The sequence below is a fragment of the Podarcis cretensis genome (assembly GCF_951804945.1).
Source record: "Podarcis cretensis genome assembly, chromosome: 14".
NCBI classification, from domain to species: Eukaryota; Metazoa; Chordata; class Lepidosauria; order Squamata; family Lacertidae; genus Podarcis; species Podarcis cretensis.
This window is the reverse complement of record NC_137183.1, coordinates 47,446,295-47,472,329: the sequence shown is the minus strand read 5'-3', so window position 1 is coordinate 47,472,329 and position 26,035 is coordinate 47,446,295. Positions and strand designations below refer to the sequence as shown.

At 47.3% G+C, this 26,035-nt stretch overlaps 1 long non-coding RNA gene across 1 annotated transcript; it reads left to right on the top strand.

Annotated features, from left to right (window-relative positions):
* Nucleotides 1-11,474: 11,474 nt before the first annotated feature.
* On the top strand, nucleotides 11,475-16,631 carry LOC307202580. The gene is made up of 2 exons (XR_013832948.1): nucleotides 11,475-11,567; nucleotides 15,910-16,631. It is a non-coding gene; the product is annotated as an uncharacterized lncRNA (long non-coding RNA).
* Nucleotides 16,632-26,035: the final 9,404 nt, after the last annotated feature.

Below are 26,035 nucleotides of genomic sequence, written 5' to 3'. Positions count from 1 at the left end.
GTGTGCGGCTCTGGCTCGCCAGAGCAGCGATGTCACGCTGGCCACGTGACCCGGAAGTGTCTCCGGACAGCGCTGGCCCCTGGCCTCTTAAGTGAGATGGGCGCACAACCCCAGAGTCTGTCAAGACTGGCCCGTACGGGCAGGGGTACCTTTACCTTTACCTTTAAACAAGGTATAGTTTAAGGCCACAAAAAAAATTTAAAGGGGAAAAGAAACTGGATACTTCTTCTTAATTGTCCATAAATTACAACATAGCATATATTCAACACAAAAAACAGAGACAATTTGTTGTTGACAAAGGACAGCTGGACATATAAAGGGCCCCATTAGGGCCTCATCAAACCTAAATCCAGCCCTGGCCACAGCTGATATAGAGACGGCAGAAAAATAGGTGGCCATTTGGGAATAAATTATCGGAATTGTGATCATCGTCATCTAACATAAGTTTTGTGGAAGCAAATTGGGATGAACGCTCAACAAATGTGTCAAACGGAAGAGTGCAATCTGTCTAACTGAGTGCTAACTGTCACTGTCGTGGGACGCTGGTGGTGCTGTGGGTTAAACCACAGAGCCTAGGGCTTGTTGATCAGAAGGTCGGCGGTTTGAATCCCCGTGACGGGGTGAGCTCCCGTTGTTCGGTCCCTGCTCCTGCCAACCTAGCAGTTCAAAGCACGTCAAAGTGCAAGTAGATAAATAGGTACCGCTCCGGTGGGAAGGTAAATGGTGTTTCCGTGCACTGCTCTGGTTCGCCAGAAGCGGCTTAGTCATGCTGGCCACATGACCCGGAAGCTGTGCGCCAGCTCCCTTGGCCAGTAAAGCGAGATGAGCGCCACAACCCCAGAGTCGGTCACGACTGGACCTAATGGTCAGGGGTCCCTTTACCTTTACCTTTAGAAGGAGATTTGCTGCCTCGGCTTTCAAATCTCCTTTCCTCTCCATCTCATAAGGAGATTTCAGCTACACATTAGGAAAACCTTTCTGATGGTAGGAGCCACTCGGCAGTAGAACAATTTCCCTCGGAAGCTGGTGGATTCTCCTTCCCTGGAGGTTTTTGAGCAGCGTTTGGATCGCCATCTTCCAGGGATCCATTAGCCATGGTTCCTGCATTGAGGGGCTTGGACTAGATGACCTTTGGGGGTCCCTTCCAACTCTACACTTCTACGATTCGATGAAACTGGGGAGACAATCGTAAAGATAAATGAATGCAAGCTATGACTGTCAAACCCAAAGCCTTTGGTGATGCGTAATAACAGTGGAGAGTGCAGGCTTTGGTATGAGAACAGGGGCGTTCACAGGGTGTCCCTCTCAGAAGCCACAGGAGGGGCTGCGCAGTCAGGGCCGCAGAATGTGGAAGCCGGAAATCATCCTTGACATGTTGAGAGCGCATAGCAGCTTGGAGAGCCCCCACCCTGTTCCCTGACTGATGCCACTCGCAAGGCATGGGGAAGTGCCAAACGGGGTGATATCATACTACAAGGCTGTTCTGTTTTTGTTGTTTTACTAGATGGTTGCATGGGAGACATGAGTTGGGAGCAACCATAGGGGTGCAACCCCCTCCATCCTGTCCTTTAAGCCCCTGGGTCGCAGCTTCAGTGTTAGCTCTTGTTCTTTTCTCCAGAAGTGGTCCAGCACCATGGTCAAGCATGAGCTTGGTTCATTCTTGTGTGGTATCTCTAAGTTAGATACACACACACACACACACACACAGAGAGAGAGAGAGAGAGAGAGAGATTGAGAGAGGGGGGGCTCCCAGCCTCTGCTAATTAGTGTAGACCAGGGGGTCACCAACCTAAGGCCCATGGGCTGGAAGCAGCCCACAGAGGTCATTTGACCGGCCCACAAGCCGTCCCCAAACTGAGCCACCCGCTAACGTGCTGCACTAAACCAACGCGGCGCAGTGCGGGGACTCGCTTCCGCAGCACCGGAAATCGCGTCTACGCAGATGCCAAAAATTGCGGGCAGGCACGCAATCTGACCCATGGAGGGTTCTCCACGGGACCGATCCGGCCCAGGCAAGATAAACCTTGCTGACACCTGGTATAAGTGATACAGTGGTACCTTGGGTTACATACGCTTCAGGTTACATACGCTTCAGGTTACAGACTCCGCTAACCCAGAAATAGTGCTTCAGGTTAAGAACTTTGCTTCAGGATGAGAACAGAAATCGTGCTCCGGCAGCGCAGCAGCAGCAGGAGGCCCCATTAGCTAAAGTGGTGCTTCAGGTTAAGAACAGACCTCCAGAACAAATTAAGTACTTAATCCGAGGTACCACTGTACTAAGCTCAACAGACCCCATGGTCTGACTATGCGTACGGCAACTCCCTCTGTTCCTCAGATGCTCTTTCGGTGCTAACGTTGCAAGCGACTTGTAAGCCCCAGCGTAGACTCCCGCCGGGAACTGCCAAGATAAGCTGGAGAGTTACCTCTGGAAATGTTATTAGCGGACCAGACGCAGCCGAGTTGCCAGAACCATGACCTCATTCCTGAGGCATGCAGCTCTGATTTTGGAGGTCCCTACAAGTCACTGAGCTGGATCGCAATCCATTTGCTAGATGTTTGCTAATAATCACCGTTGTACCTTTTCTGGTGAAACCCACCCACCTGACTGCACCTAGATGTGGGTCCTTCTGCCTCCAGCTTCCTGTGTGCCTTTATCCCAGGAATGGCAAGCTTGTGACCCTCTAACTGAACCATACCTCCCATTGGCCCTGATCATTGGCCAGCCTGGCTGTGACGGATGGGAGTTGTAGTGCGGGTGTCATCGACTGGTTGGACACAGAGGAATGGTGGGAGGAAGCAGCTGGGGAATCATCAAGGGGAGAAAGCTCAGAGTCTGGGGAGTGGCGGTGGGATCAGAGGGAGAAGACTGGGAAGAGGGGGTGTCGGAAACTAGAGTAGGGGGAGTCTGTGGTAGAGAGAAGTCCAGAATCAGAGGCAGAAGTAGAAGCAGGAGAGCAGGCTGAAGAAGGCCAAGAGGCAGAAGTGAGCCAGGCTGGTGAAGAGGCACAAATGTCTTCCTTTTTTTCTGCAACAAGCTCCCCTCCTGCCTTAATTCCCTGGACCAAGAGAGGCGTGAAACGGGAGGAGCAAAGGCAGGCATGCAGGCACAGTCTCAGATTGCTTGGGGCGGAAACCCTGGAGAGGAAGGGACTTGGGCACCTATGGGGAGATGGGGACCTTCAGCCTCAGCAAGACCTGAGTTGCTGTGCTCATTAGGCCTGATGCTCCCGTGCCAGTCCTGTTTTGCTAACGAAGAGTTAACCACAACTCACTCGGTGCAATTTACTGCTTGCTCCTGTCAACAGGGGGTGGTGGGAAGGCACACGAAGCTGCCACTGTGCTGAAGCCAAGCAGGTCTTGGAGACCATCAAGACCAGGCTTCCTCAACCTCGGCCCTCCAGATGTTTTGAGACTACAATTCCCATCATCCCTGACCACTGGTCCTGCTAGCTAGGGATTGTGGGAGTTGTAGGCCAAAAACATCTGGAGGGCCGAGGTTGAGGAAGCCTCATCAAGACAGTTGCTGCTTTGCTGGTAAGATCCAGTCTCAAGCTAGCAAATCCAGGTCCCGCAATTAATGCGGACCAGGAGATTTTGCGCAACAAACCAGCTTCCTGCTAAAGATGGGGCTTTTTGACAGAAGGAAAGTGATGCACCAGAAAGGCTTTGCTTGATGCAGCAGAATCAGACCTCTCTGTGAGTTAGAATGGGTGCTCTGTGAATAGCAGCAACAGGGGTTCTAGTAGGGTGCCAACTGGGTGCTAGGGTGCCCAGCTGGCAGAGAGGCTTCAGTTGCAAGCCTGGCCCTCGACAAATAATAATAATAAATTTTTATTTATACCCCACCCTTCCCGGTTCAGAAAACCAGGATCAGGGCAGCTAACAAAAAATTTAAAACACTTAATTGATGCAACAAAAAATAGCATAAAATACAGTATAAAACATGAATAACAATAAATTCAGAATTCAAAAATCAATTTAGGGGAAAATCCATCCAATAAACATTAGATGATCACCAGGGCTAGCTGGCTAAGTTAGTCTTATTTGAGCCAGCGAGGAGACCAGGGGAGAATTAGCTGTGGGATCCCAGAGTGGGTAATCTTCATAAAAAGGGGAGGGGGAGGGAAGGAAGGGGAATAAAAGATCAGGCTAAGTTCAAGTTGAAAGCTCTGTCTTACAGGCCCTGCGGAAGGAAGTTAAATCCTGCAGGGCCCTGGTCTCATGGGACAGAGCATTCCACCAGGTCGGAGCCATCACTGACAAACCAGCAAGGCAGCTGCCCGCAGGGTTCACAGAGGCAGCAGTGTGGAATGGGTGGGCGGGGGGAGGAAGCTTTTTTGGCTGCGCCTCCCAATCAGCTGCCTGAGTCGAGATGTTGAGCGTGCCTCCTGGTAGGGCCAGCACCGATCTCAAGTTAGCCAGTGAGGAGTGACTCGAGGGAGAAGGAGATTGGGAGTGATGAAGGACTGGATTTGACCAAACACAGCTGGGCAGGGCTAGGCTTTGCTGTGGTTTGACAGCCCGGACGTGGTGAACGGCAAAAACAGGGGCATGTGTTGCTGGCCTCGCCAAGCCCTGCTGCAAAAATGCAACCCTGCAGCCCTGTCAAAACAGAAATAAACATGCTGGTGTTGCAGCTCCTGGTCTGGCATTCCTTTGAGGTCATCGCTATCATTGCTAATTACTGGATCTCTTACCTGCCCTCCAGCATGAGCTCCCGGGATGATGACATCTACATCATATTGATAGCTGGTTTGCCCCTTCCTGCTCCAGTATGGCTGGCTGGTGTGGTTTCGCCAGTGAGAGCGCATGGTAGGCAATGGTGCCCTGATAGCTGGATGTCTCTCTGTGTGTGCTTTGAATGAGATACCCATGTGGACTTGAAGAAAGTCATATCCCACCAGCTGATGAAAAGAGGCAGAGAAGGAGTTTTGATGGACAGAGATACAGAAGCCTTTTTCAGGTGTTATTCTAGGGCATAGCTGTCAACGTTTCCCTTTTCTTGTGGGGAATCCTGTTTGGAATAAGGGAATTTCCCTTATAAAAAGGAAAATGTTGACAGCTATGTTCTAGGGTTTCCCAAAGGCATAAGGAAAGAGGGTGCAATATGGCAGAAGGAAGCTTTCCCCACCCCCAAAAACCTATGGGCATTGGTAGTGTGTGTGTTGCTCCCCACCTCACCCTGAATAAATAACGTCAAAAAGATCTAGCAGTTTGTGGGGGAAGAGAGAAAATTGTGACTTTCTAGCTGGTGTTGACTGAAACTTGTTGAAGTCATTCTTTGAGCAACCTTCTGGCTGGTAGGAATGTCTGCTGTCTGTCTCTACTTAACACTCTGTTTATATTTTTGTAAAAAAAAAAGCAAACAAGCAGGATTTGCAGCAAAAAATGTTGCAATGCTGAGTGCTCCTGTTTGCTATTCCAGTCATCTCAGCCAGCCAAGCCCCGCTCCAGGTTTCTCCATTCTGTCTCGCCTCCCACCTGGTTTTCTGTTCCCTCCCCCCGCTGTCAGTCAGTGTTCCATGGACACCATGCCCAGACCCCACTAGGCTGTTTTAGGGGTTTGCACACATGTGTGTGTGCGCGCGCACACACACTCACACACGTGTTTTTCCCTAAAGATTTGTTTTGTACTTCTGCTAACTTTGGGATTTCCGCAAAGCTGCTCACCTGCCTCTTTTGTCTCCCTAAGGAATGCGATGCACAGCTCAGACACTGGAAACGGAAGGAGCAATATTCTGTTTTTCCCCCATAAGATTTTATTAAAGCTTTTCATAATAAAATGAAATAAGTGAAATATAAATAAAAACAGAAAGAGAAAGAGAAAAGAAAACACAAGAGTCCTTGCCAGGTGCTGATGGTGGTTGCTCGTGAGTAACCAGGCAGGACTCCGACCTGTCTTTTACATGTTTTATTGGTGCAAACTATTTAAAGTGCAGAACCCCAAAGTTCATGTCCGTCTTAGTCATTTGCAGATTCCGGGAGTGGCCACTTCCGGTTTCTTCCCCAACATAAGAACTTAGACACCCCAAATCTCCGCCTCCCCTCCTTACGTTTCACCCCTCTGCACAAGTTGGGCAACGGAAACGGCATGTTGCCTCCTGGCCAGCCAGGCTAGGACTGCATCTTTGAGCCCTCCCCTCGCTTGGCTGCCCCCTTCCCTCTCTGCTCACCTGGAGGTGTGGCTTTCCCCACCGCTAGACTAAGCATCAGAGGCTCTCTGTATCCCCCTGCCTCCCTCCCCTGTTCCGATGGCAGTTCCCTGACAGTCCTTTATCAAAGGTACCGTATTTTTCGCTCTATAAGACACACTTTTCCCCTCCTAAAAAGTAACAGGAAAGGTGTGTGAGTCTTATGCAGCGAATGCAGGCGGGAGGCTCTGTCAGCACTCCCTTTAAAGAACCGTGTGGAGCGTGTGTGCAGCTGTTGGGGGAGCCTGAGCCGCGTGCAGCCTCCCCCGGGCAAGGGATGAAGGCTCCCCTTGCCTGGGAGAGGCTGCGAGCGGCTAAAGAAGAAGCCAGGACAGCAAGCAGGATCCCACTGGCTGTTCTAGCTTCTGGCTTAGCCAAGTCTCCACAGGGGAGCGGGGAGCCTCCCCTAAGAACGAGGTGTGTCGAATCGTCCAGTGCGTCTAATAGAGCAAAAAATATGGGAGCTCTTAATCCTTGTCTCTCACATGGCAGCTTCCCTTTCTTCTTCCCATCTCTCACCCTGCAAGATCTTCCATTCCCTGCCTCTCACTCAGGGTCCTTCCCCAACCATCCAACACCTTTATGGGAATTTTGTGGGTACTCGGGCACCCAGAGCCCCAGGTAGTCGGCACCTATGAGAAGGAGAGAAGAAGGGGCATAGAAGAATGAAGGAGTCTTCGTGGAAGAAGTCCTCATGGAAATCCACCAGCACTTTAGGGCAAATGTCCCTTAACGTACGCAGGCTTTCTATGCAATTTCGCTTAACATTTACACAGTTTTGCAAAGCAATTTCCCCTGATAGAAGCGCATTGTTTTGTGTTGATTTCACTGATCTCTGCATTTCTGTGCACATTTTCCTGCATTTGTGCACACGTGACTTGGCTAGAGAACTGCACTGCAGAATTCAGATAAGGGCAAAAGCCGTGTTTGGGTTTGTGTATTGTTTTTGGGAAGTACAATTTAGTCAGGTTTGCCTTTCAATGCAAACTGGATCGAATCGCACACAACCCCGCCTCTCGTGCCTGCCTAGAGCATTTGAACATGTTGCTGAGTTCCGTTTGGTCCATAAAAAAGGAGAGGCCTTTAGCCCAATTCACCAAAAGGAAGGGGGAAGGTTGTGGGTACACAATGGGGTGGGTGTGCATATCCCTTTTCCCCATAAAGCACACACATCGCTGAAAAGGCAGTGCTCTCAAGAGCAGGAAATATGACGCGCAATCTTGGTTTCTGTCTGCGTTGAGCTTTGCCAAGTTTGCTCTGTTTCCATTTGGGCAGGAAAGCAGACAAATGAGAATAAGGAGGGAGAACGAAGTCCTTTCGTTCTGCTGCTCCCGACTTTCACAAAGCCAGGCCATCTGTTTTGCAAAAGACCTGGCTCTGAGGAGGGAGAGGGATGGTGAGGGTTTAAGTCTGATGTTTCTCAGAGAAGCTTGCCAGAACTGTAAACGTGTCCAAATGCCGGCAACTTCTTTGCTGGGTTTTCTCGAGTGACGTTTCGGATGTGCAAAACGGTGAGCCGCAGAAGTGGGTTAGTCCTCGAGAAACCTGAATTCGAGGGAGATTTGCATGCAGATGTTCCTTCCATTTGAAGACTTCCTGATTTCTGAGAGAGAGCCAGTGTGGTGTAGTGGTTAAGAGCGGTGGACTCGTAATCTGGTGAACCGGGTTCGCTTCCCTGCTCCTCCACATTCAGCTGCTGGGTGACCTTGGGCTAGTCACACTTCTTTGAAGTCTCTCAGCCCCACTCACCTCACAGGGTGTTTGTTGTGGGTGGGGGGAAGGGAAAGGAGAATGTTAGCCACTTTGAGACTCCTTCGGGTAGTGATAAAATGGGATATCAAATCCAAACTCTTCCTCTTCTTCCTGCTCGGATCAAGGTGAGGGTAGTCTAGATGGAAGTCTGCACTGCAAGGCAGGTTCTGGATGCAAATTCCACAACTGTGGCCCCCACTCTCACTTTACAGGGGTTGCCAATGCAGTGCCCAGGGGCAGGCATGTGTTCACGGAGATCTTCCTTGGTGCCGTCAGTATTCCACCCCCTTCTGAAATAAGGCTTGGGAGAAGTATTCTGCTTCAGGAAAAGCTCAGGAAAGGGCAGCCAAAACGATCAAGGTGGCAGAGCGGAACAAACTACAGTTCCCAAGATTCTTTGGGGGAAGCTCAGGATGGTTCTGAGTCGCATAAGAGTGCTTTACATGTATTTTTAAATAATTTTTGATTGGTTTTTTCATATTTTAAGCATTTTAACATAACCATTTCAAACATTAAAGTACAAGGTTCTTTTGAAGCTTCAGGCCTCCTTCCCTGCCTCCATGGTTTCCATGTTTAAGATTAGATTTGCTCCATCTTTTACCATTAAAAAGGTAAAGGTACCCCTGCCCGTACGGGCCAGTCTTGACAGACTCTGGGGTTGTGCGCCCATCTCACTTAAGAGGCCAGGGGCCAGCGCTGTCCGGAGACACTTCCGGGTCACGTGGCCAGCGTGACATCGCTGCTCTGGCCAGAGCCAGAGCCAGAGCCAGAGCCAGAGCCGCACACGGAAACGCCGTTTACCTTCCCGCTGGTAAGCGGTCCCTATTTATCTACTTGCACCTGGAGGTGCTTTCGAACTGCTAGGTTGGCAGGCGCTGGGACCGAGCAGCGGGAGCGCACCCCGCCGCAGGGATTCGAACCGCCGACCTTTCGATCGGCAAGCCCTAGGCGCTGAGGCTTTAACCCACAGCGCCACCTGCGTCCCCTCTTTTACCATTATCCATCTGTTAAATAACCATCATAATCGTAAATAATTCCACGTTATAAGTGTCATTGCATCCCTGCCAAAGATTTTAACTGTTTACAGTGGTCTTTTAAATAAATTACAAATTTACTCCAGTCTTTAGAAAATACTTGATCTTCCTGGTTTCGGATCTTTCCCATCAGTTCGCCATCTCTGCATAGTCCATGAGTTTCATCTGCCATTTTTCTTTTGTTGGTACTCCTCCTTCCTTCCATCTCTGGGCTAGTAGCATTCTTGCTGCCATCGTTGCAGACATAAAAAGTCTTTTATCTTCTCTTGGTAACTCTTCACCTATTATACCTAGTAAAAAGGCTTCTGGGTTTTTTAACAAAAACATTTTCTTTAGCTCATTATTTATAATTTCCCAGAAAGCCTTGACCAATGTACATGTCCACATATGGTAAAAAGTACCCTCCATCTATTTACATTTCCAGCACAGTTTTGAACTTGTTTTGTACATTTTTGCAATTTTACTCAGTGTTAGGTACCAAGGGTACATCATTTTCATATAACTTCTTTCAACGAACAGCATAAGGGTGCTTTATATGGATGGCACGACCGACATTACCCACCCCAACCCCCAAAAAAAGACCCAGACAACCCAAATTGGACTGGTTTTTGTTTGAAAAAGGTCTGCAGCCAAGGCAGAACGGCAGCTGGAACATGACCTGCCCCTGTGGAAAAGTGCTCAAATGTCTGTATGGCTAGAAATCAAAGGCCTAGGTCTGTTGGCTTTCCAGGTGTGTGTTCCGGAGCGGGAAAATTCTTTTGTTTCTACAGGGTGGGGGTTGCTCTTTTATTCTCTTAGTTCCCTATTGATAGGGCACAATGAGAGCTTCCCTCGCTCCCCCAGGTTCTTTCGGTCATGCAGAGCCTTCCAACAGCATCCTTGCTTCACAAACCAGATAGGAACCTTCTCTGCAATCTTTCCATTCGTATATTTTTTGTTTACAGTTCTAATGACTTATATTAAAAAGGTGAAGGACCCCTGGACGGTTAAGTCCAGTCAAAGGCGATTATGGGGTTGCAGCGCTCATGTCACTTTCAGTCCGAGGGAGCCAGCATTTGTCCATAGACAGCTTTCCAGGTCATGTGGCCAGCAAGACTAAACAGCTTCTGGCTCAACTGGACACCGTGATGGAAACCAGAGTGCACAGAAACACTGTTTGGCCTTCCAGATTTCGCTGGACTCCCATCTTCCCTGGCCATTGACCATGCTGGCTGGGACTGATGGAGCTTGTAGTCTGGTGACAACTTGAGGACCATAGGCTCCTTGCAGCAAGTGTCAGGAGTGCATGTAGGAGCCAGGCCCTGTGACCAGTAGGGCTTCGCAGGACTGGGGCCTTCCTGAGTTTGTTCTGGAGATGCAAGGCGCAGCTGCACAGGTGAGGGATAGAAGGTCAGCATTTCCCTTCGGCTCTTTGCCACAGCAACATGTTTCCTGCCTTGCTGCGTTTGGCTTCTTGCTTCCTGATCCTCAGACCTCGGCTTCTTGACTCGACCCTTGACTTTGTGACTCCTTGCTTCTCGACCCTCGGACCCTTGACTTTGTGACTCCCTGCTTCCTGACCCTCGGACCCCTGGCTTCTGGACTCTCGTTCCTGCTCCCACCCCACCATCTTGCCCACGGTCCTGATGTCCTCAGCCGGGACTTTGATCACCCGTAGACCAGACCATGACAGCAAGACTATGTGAACAAGTTCTTCCTTTCCCCTGCCCTAGATCTTCCAACATTCAGCTCCATGGGATGTATGTATGGTTATCCTTGCTGCCTTCCAGTCCTCCTTGAGGGCTTCCTAAAGGCATCCACTGTGAGGAAAGAGATGCTGAACATCGTGGCCCATGGGCCCGATCCACCAGGATCTTCTTACACTGTTACGTTTAATTGCACTACAAACTACCCCATGACAACAGGGTGCCCTATATGACATATGAAGACAAGTTCCCTTTGCTTCCCCCCCATAAAATTTTTGAGGGGGTCGTCCCCCCAAGTTGATGGGCATTGCCATTCAAATGGTGTGCATGCACCGGTGATTGATTATGCAGGGTGGGGCTTACCTGCCCTCCTCAATATATTATTCAAGTTGGCACCCCGATGGCAATCATGTTTGGACATGGGCATAGCCAGGATTTTTGTTGGGGAGAGAAAGGCTTTTGTTAGGGGGGCAGAACCTCAGATTTGCATTGATTTGTGGGGAGCTGCTGTCCTCCCTGCCCCTCCTTGGCTATGCCCATGCATTTGGGCCATCCCAACTCAACTTTGAGTTCAGCAGAAAGGCCTTCTGTGGGACTCGGAAGCTTGCCATCCTGCCCCACGCAGCTGGCACAAAGCACAGAACTCCATTTGGCTGTTTTGGTCTGATCCAACAGGGCTCTCTGTCTGCATAGGAGGCAGTTGGTGATAGCGATGTTTGTCCAAACCCAGCAAGCGGCAAGAGGGAGCTCCTCATCTGCTCTGCCAGCTTCAGGGTGCGTGGGGAGAGAAAGAGAAAGCGCTGTCGGAACATGTCTAAGTGAAAGTTTGATAGTGCACAGCAAAGCCAGGTGGCTAAAACAAATACCAACGGTTCCGGGAGTTTGGCATGGAGCGCTCAGACCGGGTGGATGATGGCTTTGTTTTCAGGGAGGGGCGTTTCTCAAGGTGCTGAGAATATTTCTCACAAGTCCGGAGGTCCAGGGGCCAAGTGTGGCCCTCCAAGCCATGCTATCAGGCCCTCAGGATCCCCCCAATATTCAGAGAATGGGTGGCTATGTTATGGCTTGCATAACGTTTTCTAAACGGTGAATTAGATGGTCACCTTATATCTTCAGTTGAGATGCTTTAGTTGAGATTCCTACATTGCTTAGACAAACCTTGGATTCCCTTCCAATTCCACGATTCTATGAAATCAAACCGAAACAGATTTCTCGCTCTACTTTCCTAACAGGCAAGCCCTCTCTGCTCGTGCAGCGAAGCCAGTTTGGCAAACCAGCTTCCGCTGTGCTGGCACCCGTTCCGTTTGCGTAGGGGAAGCACGTACAGAAGGAACGTGATCGATGGGCACTTAAACCAGGAGATCATCTGAGGCATGTTTGGACTGGGGCAGGAGGATTAGCCCGAGAAGAGAAGAAAAGAAGGGGAAGAGAAGGTTTTGGTGTGGCTGAAACAGGAGGGGTGGGAACGGAAAGCATGTGCGATGCGCCTATTGTCTACATGGCAGGAGGAAACGCATTTTGGGTGGTGTAGAAGGTGTGGGGACACTGTAGGAGTGGCAAGGCATTCATTCATTTATGAGGTTGCGTGCCCTCCAAGTGTTGGTGAACTCGAGCTGCCATCAGCCCCAGCCAGCAAGGTTGATGGTCAGAGATGATGGGAGCTGGAGTTCAACAACAGCTTCTGAGCCACGGCATTGGTCATGCCGTGAGTATTAACCTTAAAGGTAAAGGATCCCTGACAGTTAAGCCCAGTCGCGGAAGACTCTGGGGTTGCACGCTCATCTCACTTTACAGGCCGAGGGAGTTGCCGTTTGTCCACAGACAGTTTTCCGGGTCATGGGGCCAGCATGACTAAGCCGCTTCTGGCGAAACCAGAGCAGCACACAGAAACGCCGTTGGTAGGTACCGCCGGAGTGGTACCTATTTATCTACTTGCACTTTTTGAAATGCTTTCGAACTGCTAGGTTGGCAGGAGCTGGGGGACAGAGCTTTTCCTTAGGATGTCCCTATTTTCACTGGAGAAATGTTGAAGGGTGCAGTTTTATCCGACCTCTGAACCATCTGCAGGCAATCCTGTGTAGCAGTGGTGTCCAAACCTTTTTCAAAGAGGGCCAGATTTGATGAAGTGAAGGGCCGCGAGGGCCGACCAGAGGGCCGACAAAAGTTGTTAACCTTTTTTTAAGACTGAAGTTGTTCAGCTTCTTTTAGAATTGAAGTTGTTGTGGTTTCTTTAGGATTTTAGCCCAGGATATAAACTGCTGCAGGGGCTGGATTAAACCGTCCAGCGGGCTGAATTAGGCCCCCAAAACGGACTTTGGAAATGCCTGCTGTATAGGGAAGGGTTGTTTTTTAAAATGTTTAATGTTTTCTAATGTTTTTATATATTTTGGAAGCTGCCCAGAGTGGCTTGGGGCAACCCAGTAAGTTGTGTGGTGTATAAATATAGCGGTAGCTCGGATTAAGATCTTAATTTGTTCTGGAGGTCCGTTCTTAACCTGAAACTGTTCTTAACCTGAGGTACCACTTTAGATAATGGGGCCTCCCACTGCCGCCATGCCGCCGGAGCACGATTTCTGTTCTCTTCCTGAAGCAAAGTTCTTAACCTGAAGTACTATTTCTGGATTAGCGGAGTCTGTAACCTGAAGCGTATGTAACCCGAGGTACCACTGTAGTAAAATTGTCATTATGGAATGGGACGTCCCTATTTTCATTGGAGAAATGTATGCAGGGACCACTTTGAATTTTCACTCGGAAGACACTAAGCACTTTGACCAACGGATGTTGTTGTCGCTTGTTGGCTCTCGGATCATTACCAGCCTGTAAACCCAAGACACCTCCTCTGACCACACAGCCACAGGTCCACACCTTCCAGGATGCAGGCTGGTGTTAGCTTAAGCAAAATTAATCCCCAGCAGCTCAGAGCAGAGCCTTCCCTGGCCAGCTTGCAAACAAGACACAGAACAGGTCAGTCTGACACTCTGCAAGTTACCTGGTCTGACTCATCATCGTTTTGGGCAAGGGAGCCATAGAACCATCTCTCTTCTCTCTCTCTCTCCCCCCCCCCCCCACCGCCTCACCTCAGCCAAGCTCTTCCCAATGCCCAAACCGGCTTGGCAAGTGCTGGAACAGGTTCTTTTGAGGGCGCCTCCAGCCCCTCCAGGTGCAAGGAAGGTGCGGCTGGCCAGGTAGGAGGGTGGCGACTCTGCAAATCCTCCCCACCCCCCTTGCTTCAAAGCTGGGCGTGGCAGGGATGAAGGAGAATTCCTCCCGAAAATATGCAAGCTCCAAGCCTAGAAGAGTCTCCTGCTACACCCACAAACCTAGGCCTTGCTCAATAGCGATTTCTCTCTTGCCAGAGCTGCTCCAGTCCTATTTTTCACACCGCCTTGCAAAAGACTAGGATCACCAAGTGGTTGCAGTCTTGAGAAGGAGGGCCTCCGCCCACCGCATTCTGGAACCGGAAAAGCCACAATTTTGCGACGGTAGCAAACGCCGGAGAACGCAAACTCTTGCATATCGCAAGCTTAGGATGGGCATCTCTGCCAATCTCGATTTCTTTCACATTCTGCAGTCTCTGGCACTCTGCAGCTCTGCATGAATTTGCAATGGATTTTTAATTATTCTTATTCACGCCCTCGCAAAAATTCATCTGCAGCGGAGTGTGAATTTCTCACAGTGTGCACAATTTTTTAATGCCATCTTGCCAAGCAGGAAACATGTTTTCGCAAACGTCTCATGCATTTAATCTCCTGTGAGGAGGCAGCACGGTATAGTGGTTAGGGTGCTAGACTAGGACCTGGGAGACCAGGATGATGTCTCTTTAAGAAGCCAAGGGGTGATGGGAGTTGTAGTGCAACAGCGTCTGAAGGGCATCAGGTTGGCTCCCTTGCCAGCTTCCTATGGTGATAAATACAGCTCCATGTTCCCTCAACCTCATTGGGAACATTCTTTCATATGTGGTGGACTTGTAAAAGGGTAAAAGAGTATTGGGAAATGATCCATAATGAATTGAAAAAAATGTTTAAAAGTACTTTTCCAAAAAAAGAGAGTCCCTTTTGTTGGGGATAATTCAGATGCAAATTCCCAGGTGTCAAAAAAAAGTTATTTATGGATGCCACTACTACAGCCCGTGTTTTGTTAGCCCAAAAATGGAAAACGAGCGAGGTCCCAACGAAAGAAGAATGCAACTTAAGTTGACAGAATATGTGCAGCTTGCAGACTTAACATATAGAATAAGAGAACAGGAAGAACATATGTTTAGAGAAGATTGGAAAATGTTTATTGAATATGTGGGGGGAAATTGTGTACACTTAAAAACGCTGGCAGCATTAAGATAAGTCCACAGTGTAAATAAGTTTTGGTGGATGAAATAATGGAATACTGAATGGTTTAGTTTATGTAAAATATGCAGGGATTTATGATATGCAAAATAAACCATGGAAAGAGAAGGAGGGAAGTCAGTGATACTTTAAGGATGTTTAAATGAGTATTTTAAATTGTAAAGCAGAATATATATATATATATATAGAGAGAGAGAGAGAGAGAGAGAGAGAGAGAGAGAGAGCTTTTTTCTAAAAAAATGTTTAGGGGTACTCTCATTTTGACTCAAGAAAATCACCATTTTAAGTTCAAATCGGGGGAAACTACCATATTTTTTGCTCTATAAGACTCACTTTTTCCCTCCTAAAAAGTAAGGGGAAATGTGTGTGCGTCTTATGGAGCGAATGCAGGCTGCGCAGCTATCCCAGAAGCCAGAACAGCAAGAGAGATTGCTGCTTTCGCTGCGCAGCGATTCCTCTTGCTGTTCTGGCTTCTGGGATTCAGAATATTTTTTTTCTTGTTTTCCTCCTCCAAAAACTAGGTGTGTCTTATGGTCTGGTGTGGCTTATAGAGCGAAAAATACTGTAAGTATAGTAAATGGACAAAAGTACAAAGATTCACAAAATGTTTAGAGGTATGCATACCCCTGTACCCCCCCCCCCCCAGAAAAAGCACTATCTATCTATCTATCTATCTATCTATCTATCTATCTATCTATACACAGCTCAATGAAGGAGGGATGGAATAGCCCATGTAGGTGACCCAGCATATAATGCTCAGCGTAGAATGCAAAGGGTGGAGCTTTTTCCACTTCAAACTTATTTAGCATTAAAAAAAAAAAAATCCAGCTGAACCAGGTGAAGATGAAAGCAAATGTCAGCCTGTTCGCCAACAATCATTCCACTTAATTTGTTTGTTTTTAAATAGATCTGTTTAAAAAAGAAGAAGAAGCAAGTGAGGAGGATTTCTTTCGCTCTTCACATAACACCCTACCCATCCTTCAGGCCAAAACAGCAAGGAGCTTTTTTTAAAAAAGTATATGGCTTCCTCTGGTAAAACCGGCATTTCCAAAGAAACACCTTGGTGGTTCCTGCCTAACCCGCCATCCAGTCTCACTGTGACTGATGACTTTGGGTCACTGTTGTACATCATTGGACCTCCCCACAGACTACCTGTTTATTGAGCGTACCTGTATATCCTGATTTGCTTGCACAAAGCTGTGTTCGTGTGACAAAATTTATATGTACTAGTTGGTTGGAGGAAAACCCCAAGCAGTTTACAAAGAATATTACAATTATCAATTAAAAAAAAAAGCTTAAAACCATTTGAAACATGCAAAATATCATTAAAATTAACAGCAACAGAAGGCAAAAACACGTCAACATCTACATGCCTGCCTAAACAAAAATGTTCTAAGCAGGTGCCTAAAAGACACAGCGAAGATGCCTAGTGCTACCACACTAAATGATCAATTGATTACAAATGTGAAATGTGGCACCTAGGGCAATGCCCATTCTGCAGATTGAAGGGATCAAATGGGCATATATGGGGCAAGGCGATCCAGCAGGTAAACTGGTCCGAAGCCATTCAGGGCCTTATATACCAATAAGGTAAAGGTAAAAGACCCCAGGATGGGGTCTCTGCAAACATTCCATTCGTATATTTTTGTTTACAGTTCTATTGACCTCTATTAAAAAGGTAAAGGACCCCTGGATGGTTAAGTCCCATCAAAGGCGACTGTAGGGTTGCGGTGCTCATCTCGCTTTCAGGTCGAGGGAGCCGGCATTTGTCCACAGACAGCTTTCTGGGTCATGTGGCCAGCAGGACTAAACCGTGCACAGAGGACCATAACGAAAACCAGAGCACACGGAAACACCTTTTACCTTCCCACCACAATGGTACCTATTTATCTATTTGCACTGGTGGGCTTTTGATCTGCTAGGTTGGCAGGAGCTGGGACAGAGCAACGAGAGCTCACTCCGTCGCAGGGATTTGAACCGCCAACCTGCCAATCAGCAAGCCCAAGATGCTCAGTGGTTTAGACCATAGCGCCACCCGCATTTATATACCAATAGGAATTCTTTGGCCCAAGCTTAGCAGAGCTCACACTCTGCCTGCTCTTTTTTGGACATTTGTTCTGATTTGTTTGCATGGAGGTTATATAATAAGGAGCATTCGTTCTGATTTTCCTTGCACTGTGTTCATGCATCTGTGTTCACAATTTGCATATCACACATTTCCCCCCCCCCATGCATTTCTCTGTCACTTTCCTAACAGCAAAACGTCCGTTGATATGTCAAGAGGATTTGTTGCCCCGGAGTAACAGAGCACATTTTAATCCGCTATAAATTTTGCCAACTTCTTTGCACTTCTTTGAACCCCTCCTACAAAATGCTGACTTTCTGGAGGCGGCCTTTGACAACATCCTCTGTTTATTGAGCGTGCATTCTGATTTATTTACAGGGCTGTGTTCTGCTTCTGCCGTCAGAAGCAACCTGCCTCTGAAATCCAGTTGCTGGAAACTGCAGAAGGCGAGAGTATTGTTGTTCTCATGTGCTGCTACAGGGAATCTAGGTTGGCCACTTTGAGAACCGAATGATGGACTTGATGGGCCACTAGCCTGATCTAGCAGCAACGCCTTCTGTTCTTACAAGAGTCCATAGGATGTTGTGTCAAGCAAACGTTATATCACACTTTCCTGTCACTTTCCTGGTTGAAAAACGTCCAGTTCTGGGAAGGAAGTGCGATCAGCTTTAATTGTGCTACCTGGATTTGCCGGCGAGCCATGAAATTCCACCCGAAAACAGCAAAAGTCTGGCGATGACCTGAGCTAACACCGCCGCTAACCAAAATGCAGAAGGTTGCTAAATAAAAATAAATCAAGGTCATTCCCTTTTCCAAACGCTGCCCCCCTAGTTTGTGATTGTTCATCTTTTCAAGGCAGCTGTCTCCTTTGTAATCACTGGCCAAGCTCAGCGGAATGTTTTGGAGTCTGCTTTTAGAAAGTTAACACAGCTTGCAGTATTTGGGGGTGTATATAATTAGTTTTCCATTTATTCTAAGCTTGTTCTTTAAGGCTGTCACCTTTTTTTAAAAGAAAGTTGTCCTTACTCTATAGAGTTTTTCGTGACAGCTCAACAGGCTAAAGCAATTCTACCTTCTTGGGTAAAATATTTCTGTCCCGCATTACTGTACAAAGATAAAAGCCTTGCAAAGTGGCTAAGATTGTTGCTCAGGCTCAGCTCTGGGGCTTCCTCCGGGTGTCTGGCTGGCCAATGTGAAAACAGGAGGATGCATGAAATGGGCCACTGGCTTTTCTGATGTTCATAAGTGTGGCAAAGACCCAGAAGCAGCCATGAGAAGACCAAGCTGAAAGCCATTCAACAGCAGCCATTAAAAAGAAACAAGTACTGTGACAGAAATTGGGCGCCACACTGACTCTCTGCCAAGTAGTAGCAGAATTCCAGGGAGGCTCAGGATTTATGCTCCCTTGGAGAATTGAAGATGCGGCGGAGACTGTCATAGCTTTAAGAAATATAATCTATACACAATATTTACACCTTCAGACTGCATGGAGGAAGTCCTGGTCTTATAGCTTGGTCCTCTTAGAAGGGGCCTTTTCCCCACAGCAGGGCAGCCCTGGAGTCCAAGGCATCTCTCCCAGCCAGCCTTCAGCCAGCCTGCCCAAGATGGATCCCACTCTTTCTTCTTCCTTCTTCTTCTTCTTGTTCTTCTTCTTCTTCTTCCCAGCACACCTTGCTCAAGACCCTCTTTTCCTGTCACTTTGCACCCAGTTACCCTGGCAACCTCAAATTCCTCTCAGATGAGCCATCAACACCTTTTGTCCTGTTAACAACTCTATCCCAGGTGAAGCCCTGGCCAGGAAAGAAATATTTGCCTGTTATTTTCCCACTAGCCTGCAATCTTCCCTTCAATACTCAAAATAATCCAAATCCTACTCTCCCCCCCCCTTCATTTCTAGGGTTTAGGGGGTTCCCCCCCCCACCACCACACCACAAAAGCAGCACAATGCTATTTGTGGAAAGCTCAGGAAAACGAACTTGTGTTCGCAGCCGTCTGGAGCTAGAAAACGTTCATTCACAGACACGGTGTGAATGCGAATTGCCCCTGCAAACTGGCAGTGCCACATTGCCAATGGGTAGCTCCTTCATGCAGCCAATCTCAGTGTGGCTTGCTATTAGCTCTACACAGCGAGACCTGCTTGCCAAAGAACAACCCTTAGCTGTCCCACGCAATGTAAGGAGGAGGGCATGGGAGAATGGAGGTGGAACAATGGTCTGACATGGTGAAAGGCATGTTCTTAACTGCCTAATAATAGTCTTTCTCCATATATATTCCTGTTCTCCCTCATCCCACCCAGCCGCCCCTCTGCCTCCATTAATCCAAAGAGTCTCCCTTGCTTGTGTTCCCTCAGGGGATGAGTTATTTCTGCCGCATTATCCTTCAGCTGCTTTATGGTGACACCACACACAGGTCTCCACAGCAACTAATTTACGAGTTACGGGAGCAACTCCTTGACTCCTGGAGATAAGTCATGGCGCCATTTGAGGGCACGATCCTGTCGCCAGGCCACCACAAGCTATAATTTTCCTCAGCCACAAATTGCACAAGGCCATTTACACGCAAGTAATCCTGTCAATTAATGGCTTGGCAGAAACGGTTTTCCCGGAATGCACCAAGGCTGAATCAGTTTGCCTTCTGTGGCAGTCCATGGTTATTGTCGGCACAAGAGAATTCACAGGGATGTCAAGCTGGGAGATGGATGGTACCTGTTATGAGGAAAAACTGCTCCTTTTCCCTTATGGGGTTGTTGCAGGAATTTATGTATAGGTTGGGGGGGTTGCCCCTCCAGCAGATATCATGCACATGCAGCCCACTACCAAAATCAGCACAATCACTTTTGTGACTTTTGTGATTTGTCCCCACAAAGCACTTCATCACAGTTTCTTCTTATCTATTCAAAGGGCCTTTGCTGCACAATACCAAATGTAAGAATTCACTGATAAATTTATCTATGTACTGGCTCACTGGGAAAACTTCAGAAATTCATATAGACATGTGAGCTCAGCTACTCAGCAGCCCCTCTGCCTGAGTGATAATCCCTGGCATCCTGATACCTGAGTGCTAGATAGGTAGCCATTCCAGAAATAACAAACCCAGATGAAGACAAAAGGGTGTGATTAACTTGGCTGGGAAACAGGGAAATGTAAATATCTCTTTTGTTACACTTGATGGGTGTTTGGTGGAGGGCAAGGAGAACCATGGGGCAGGGTCCAGGATACTCAGATTACTGCCACCAGACCAAGCCTGCTGGCTGCTGTTTTGCTCTGGTATTCCTGGCTGGTGTCCTTGTTTTTTGTCCAAGGGAGCCCTCAGAAACAGGGTACCCAAGAGCCCATACAGAGTCCTTTTGTAGGTTCTCTATCGGTAAGAGAAAGTAACAGAGACCAACCAGAGAATATTGAGAAGCAAAGCAGCTAGTAAGCCTGATCTTTATTAAACTGTTGCAACAGGGACCTCACTCACCACAAGCAGGAAAGAGGAGGTACCCAGAACAAAGGTGTGCCCACCCTTATATAGACTTTTTAAATTGCCCACCCTCAAACTCTAGAGCACCCCCAGAAACATCATACATACATCACAGAAGGAGTGTATCCCAGGACCACCTCCCCGAATGCATCATACATACATCACAGGAGGGGCAGACTACAACAGAAATCTGAGTGCATTGTTTTTATCTCTTGTCTGCTTGGTTACTTGATTGGATTACCTGGGCATCCTGGCCACTCTTTTGTTACTTAATTCCTGAATCCAGGTCACAGGCTCACACCCTATTCATATCTTAAATGTGTCCTTAAGGCAGGATTTGTCAAAGAGACAATGGGGAGATTTCCCATGTCCTTCGACCTTGCAGAGAAATATTTGAGGTCATTTTGGGAGAGAGAAAATGGTTTCAGGACTTTTCTGTGGGTTTCAGACATGCGGTTTACATATTTGTATGTGTTTGCTTGGTACATTTATGAACATCTATTATATATATATGTTGTTGTTTAGTCGTTTAGTTGTGTCCGACTCTTCGTGACCCCCTGGACCAGAGAACGCCAGGCACTCCTGTCCTCCACTGCCCCCCGCAGCTTGGTCAGACTCATGCTGGTAACCTCGAAAACACTATCCAACCATCTCGTCCTCTGTCGCCCCCTTCTCCTTGTGCCCTCCATCTTTCCCAACATCAGGGTCTTCTCCAGGGAGTCTTCTCTTCTCATGAGGTGGCCAAAGTACTGGAGCCTCAGCTTCACAATCTGTCCTTCCAGTGAGCACTCAGGGCTGATTTCCTTCAGAATGGAGAGGTTTGATCTTCTTGCAGTCCATGGGACTCTCAAGAGTCTCCTCCAGCACCATAATTCAAAAGCATCAATTCTTCGGCGATCAGCCTTCTTTATGGTCCAGCTCTCACTTCCATACATCACTACTGGGAAAACCATAGCTTTAACTATACGGACCTTATTATATATATATATATAAGACCTTAAAATTCTTATAACAGTACCCAAGTTCGCAGAGGAAATCCAGCTAACACTGTGTAGGAATCAGTCCTTTGGGTGGGTTGTTGATTGGGATGCAGAAGGAATTTGCTTTGAGTTTTCATTTTCAGAGCAAAATTCACACCTGCAAGGCAACATGCTTTCTCCACTTTTCCAGATTTTACAAAGTAGTGATTGTTCTCCAAGCAATCAATGTGCCCCCAAAATTGTGTATATGTATAAGGGGGAAGTGTACATCAAATGCATCTATTTTAATGAAAGCTGTGTTATATCTTGGAGATTTGTTTGCAAAAAGATGGATCCATGCAGATAAATCCGCACTAAAACGCTGACGAAATTTCATGAGAACTTAAAAAAGAAATTGCAATCTGATGCAGAGCTGTGGCAGACTGAAGATTAAGAAAAGGAGGGAAACCAGAATGGATACATTTGACCATTCCTGGTGGTCAGAGCCTTAGTCAAATCCATGGTGTAGACAGGAGATTAAATACTAGGCACGCTGACTCAAAAGAAATAAATCCCAATCTGTTCAGTGAGACTTATGCTCTTCTAAATGTATCGAGGATTCCAGCCAAAAGGAATCTGTTTCTGCTACTGCTTTTACTTAGATCTTCAACCTTAGATTCACAAAACCGGGGGACAGATTTTCAGCCAATGAAGTCGTTTCAGCCAACCCAATGCAATTCTGCAAGACCTTGTAGGCATGTTCAGGTAGATGTTGACCTGCATCCACAGACCAAGGAGGTGGGCCAGGGTCAGGTGGGCAAATCTTGTCCCCCAACATCACTGTGCACATGACCCCTTTCAATCCGTCCCCATACCAAGTGGGGAAGACCCACAGGGGACTTCTACCTTGGTTTGCTTGAATGTGAGTAGAAATGTCCATGCAACCAGGGTTCCTGACAAAAAGGTCCCCTGATTGTTTGAGATGAACATGAGTAGAAGAACCCTGGTTGACTTTCCCTACTTTCTTGGGGACCAAGGAGGGAGAACGATGTGCACAAGGACACCAGGGGAATGGGGCTTCCATGTCCGCCTTTGCCTCCTCCACACTGAGTGGCAGAAGCTCTCCCTGGTTTCAGACTAAGAGTGTCTGCCAGCCCTACCTGCATTGAACCTGGGAGCTTCCGCATGTAAAGCAGATATGCTCTACCACTAAGCTATTGCCCTTCCTTTGTTCATGGGTGTTTTCAAGTCTTTCAACAAGGGATGATGCAACACCTCGCTCGGTGCATGCAGGGGCAGGAATCAACCCTCAAGCACCACAGAGCTGATTGAGAGCCTCTCTCCTTCTGTGAAGAACACATTTGTATTCTACTGCGCCACCTAGTGGAGAATCCATAACCGATCCTCCAACAAATAAAGGCTATACTACTACAGTAGTACCTTGGTTTACAACCATAATCAGTTCCAGAGGTCCATTTGTAAACCAAAACAGGTTGTAACCCAAGGCGCGTTTTGGCCAATGGGGCCTCCAAAAATTTTTTGTTCATAATCCAAAAAAAATTGGGTTGTAATCCAAAAAAAAGTTTGCAAACCAGGACATGCACTTCCGGGTTGACGTGTTTGTAATCCAAAACGTATGCAAACCAAGGTACCACTGTATAAGGTTGTACTGCCAACCTTACTGTATGCTTGTGAAACATGGATCACTTACAAACACCATCTCCAACTCCTCAAATGATTCTATCAATGGGGGTCTCCGAAAATTTTTACACATCACTTGGGAAGACATGAGAACTAATGCCAGTGTACTCGAAGGAGCAAAGATCACCACTGTCAAAGCAATGATTCTTCAACATCAACTTCGTTGGACTGGTCATGTTGTGCGGATGCCTGATGATCGTCTTCCAAAGCAACTACTCTATTGTGAACTTAAAAATGGAAAGCGTAATGCTGGTGGTCAACAAAAGAGGTTCAAAGACTCTACCAAGGCAAATCTAAAAAAATGTAGTATAAACACCGACAACTGGGAAACACTGGCTTGCGAGCGCTCCAGTTGGAGAACAGCCTTTACCAAAGGTGTCATGGGCTTTGAAGACGCTCAAAATCAGGACGAAAGGTGCTAAGAGGAAGGCACGTCTGGCAAACCCTCACCATGATCAATTTCTGCCCGGAAACCTATGTCCCCACTGTGGACGGACGTGTGGATCCAGAATTGGCTTCCACAGTTACTTATGGACTCACTGTTAAAACCGTGTTTATGGAAGACAACCTTACTCAGCTATGAGGGATCGCCAAACAAGAAGTCATCTGCCTCGTTTAAACCATCTTTAATACATGCAAAAACGCTGATTTCCGATGAGAAAGAAAAATGACGCATGACGTTTCGAGTACTACGTGAAGGGTCTTGTGGAAGTGAATCTCTTTTGAGCCTTGTGGTGCAGGTTTTTAGAACCCACCTTCTTTTTCAGTAATTGCAAGCTGTTTAAAGCCATTTTCAATATTGTGTGATATAGTATCTTACTCTCAGTGTTGCATTTTAATGGTTGTAACGTTCCTAGGGGTCTTAGGGGGAAGGACAGACAATAATAATAATTAATTCCGAAAAGGTTCTCTGAGGAGACTGGCAATTGCAAGCGATATGTGTGGGTTTTTTAACAGCTCTGTGACAAGCAGAAATTCAACAGGAGAAGTCCCTCCTCCCCCCCTTACTTGCTCAAGGAAAATATTTGCCTGCTGAATATATTACTTCCCACACAGCTGTTCGAGGCCTGGGAAACTAGCCAGGAAGCAGGAACTGGGCGGGGGGGAGAGAAGGCTCATGCTGGCAACCCTTTTTATAAATACTGTATAAATGGTAAATATTAATGCTCTCAGATTAACAACTGCCAGAGCAATTTCAGACACTGGATTTGGTCTCTAGCTTCTGTTGTGAGTTAGCATAGGGATGTCAATGGTAATTTATTTTGGGGTTTTTTTTTTTAAAAAAAAAATAGCAATCCACAGTCCTCAGGGAGAAGCTTCGGTTACTATCATCACGGCCATCATCTCTTTATTTGCAGCCAGCAGACCATTTAAGCAAATTTTATGACAATTGACAATTGGTAACCTTAATAAAGATGTGCATTAGTGCAACTGGAAAACACACAGTTATAATGCTAAACAGCATGCGTGTGTTCATGGATCAAGCAATCATAAATCACATTCAAAAACTTTGCCAATTGCTCTCTGACTGACATATTCCCTTTGTCCTGACCAAACCTCAGCCTTACAGCCTTACAGCCAAGAATCATGGGAGGGACCCAGCAGATGACATCTCAATTAAGACTGTGTAAGCGTAACAGGAAGAATGCTGAGGGCATCTGGAGGAGCCCCTGAAGTAGATTTTGGCCTTTCGCTTGCTAAGCAATGACAAAAATATATTTTTTAAAATGCCCTTTGAATTACCACTATGTCCATGTTAGCAGACCTTGCAGCTTGGGTGAATGAGATTGGAACAATTACCTCCAGTTTCTGGGGTTCAAAGGCTTTATTCATGCAGGAACTATTTACATGATAGGTAGAGATGTATGAGAGAGAAACAACAACAACAATAGACATATTGTCTCAACAAGTTGGGAAAGAACAATAAGCAAAATGGCTCAGCTTTTAAGAGTGGAATCAACTTACAGATCCACAAACAAATGCTAGGTAGATAGCTGTACACACAGTGCACTTATGTGGTTTAAAGTAACACATGCATTAACTACAAACTCAATAGAGGGAAACGTTATTGCATTTCTCCAACAGTCCAGTGGCAGTGAGTTAACTTTGCATAGCTTGCTGGACTTTTCTTTTGTTCATTCTGAATCAACCAGGGTCAGTTTCATTGGGTCAACCCCAGTTTTGAGTATAATGAGAAATGGAGAAAACCTCTTCTTTCTCCACACTGTGAATCATTTTATAAACCTCTATCATGCCCTGCCCCCTGTGTCCTTTTCTTCTCAGAGTGCTTCATCAGGGGAGGGGGGAAAGAGAGGGATTGCTCCAAGCAGTGGCGTAGCGTGGGTTATCAGCACCCGGGGCAAGGCAAGTAATTTGCGCCCCCTAACCCATGGATTTGCGCCCCCCTAACCCGTGATTTGCGCCCCCTAACCCGTGGATTTCCCTAACCCCCAGATGTTGCACCCGGTGCGGCCGGCCCCCCCTGCACCCCCCACGCTACGCCACTGGCTCCAAGACCCCTGATCCTTTTGGCTGCCCTTCTTTGCACCTGTTTCAGCTCCAGAATATCCTTTTTTGAGATAAAGCCATCAGGAATGCCCACAGTATTCCAAGTGCGGTTGCAGATTTATTTTCAGTCTCTTTCCTAACTGATCTCCAACCTGGAATTTTCTCCCTCCCTGCCCTCTGAGGCTCGTAGCAGCCACTGAGTTGATATTAGTATCCTGCTCTTCAGCCAAAAAGGCTTGTATAGAATCCATTAATATAGTCCCTGTCTGCAGGCTTACAGTTGAAATAAACACAACTCACCAGGGGAAAAGGTCAAGGAGGGAAGGCGAGGAAAG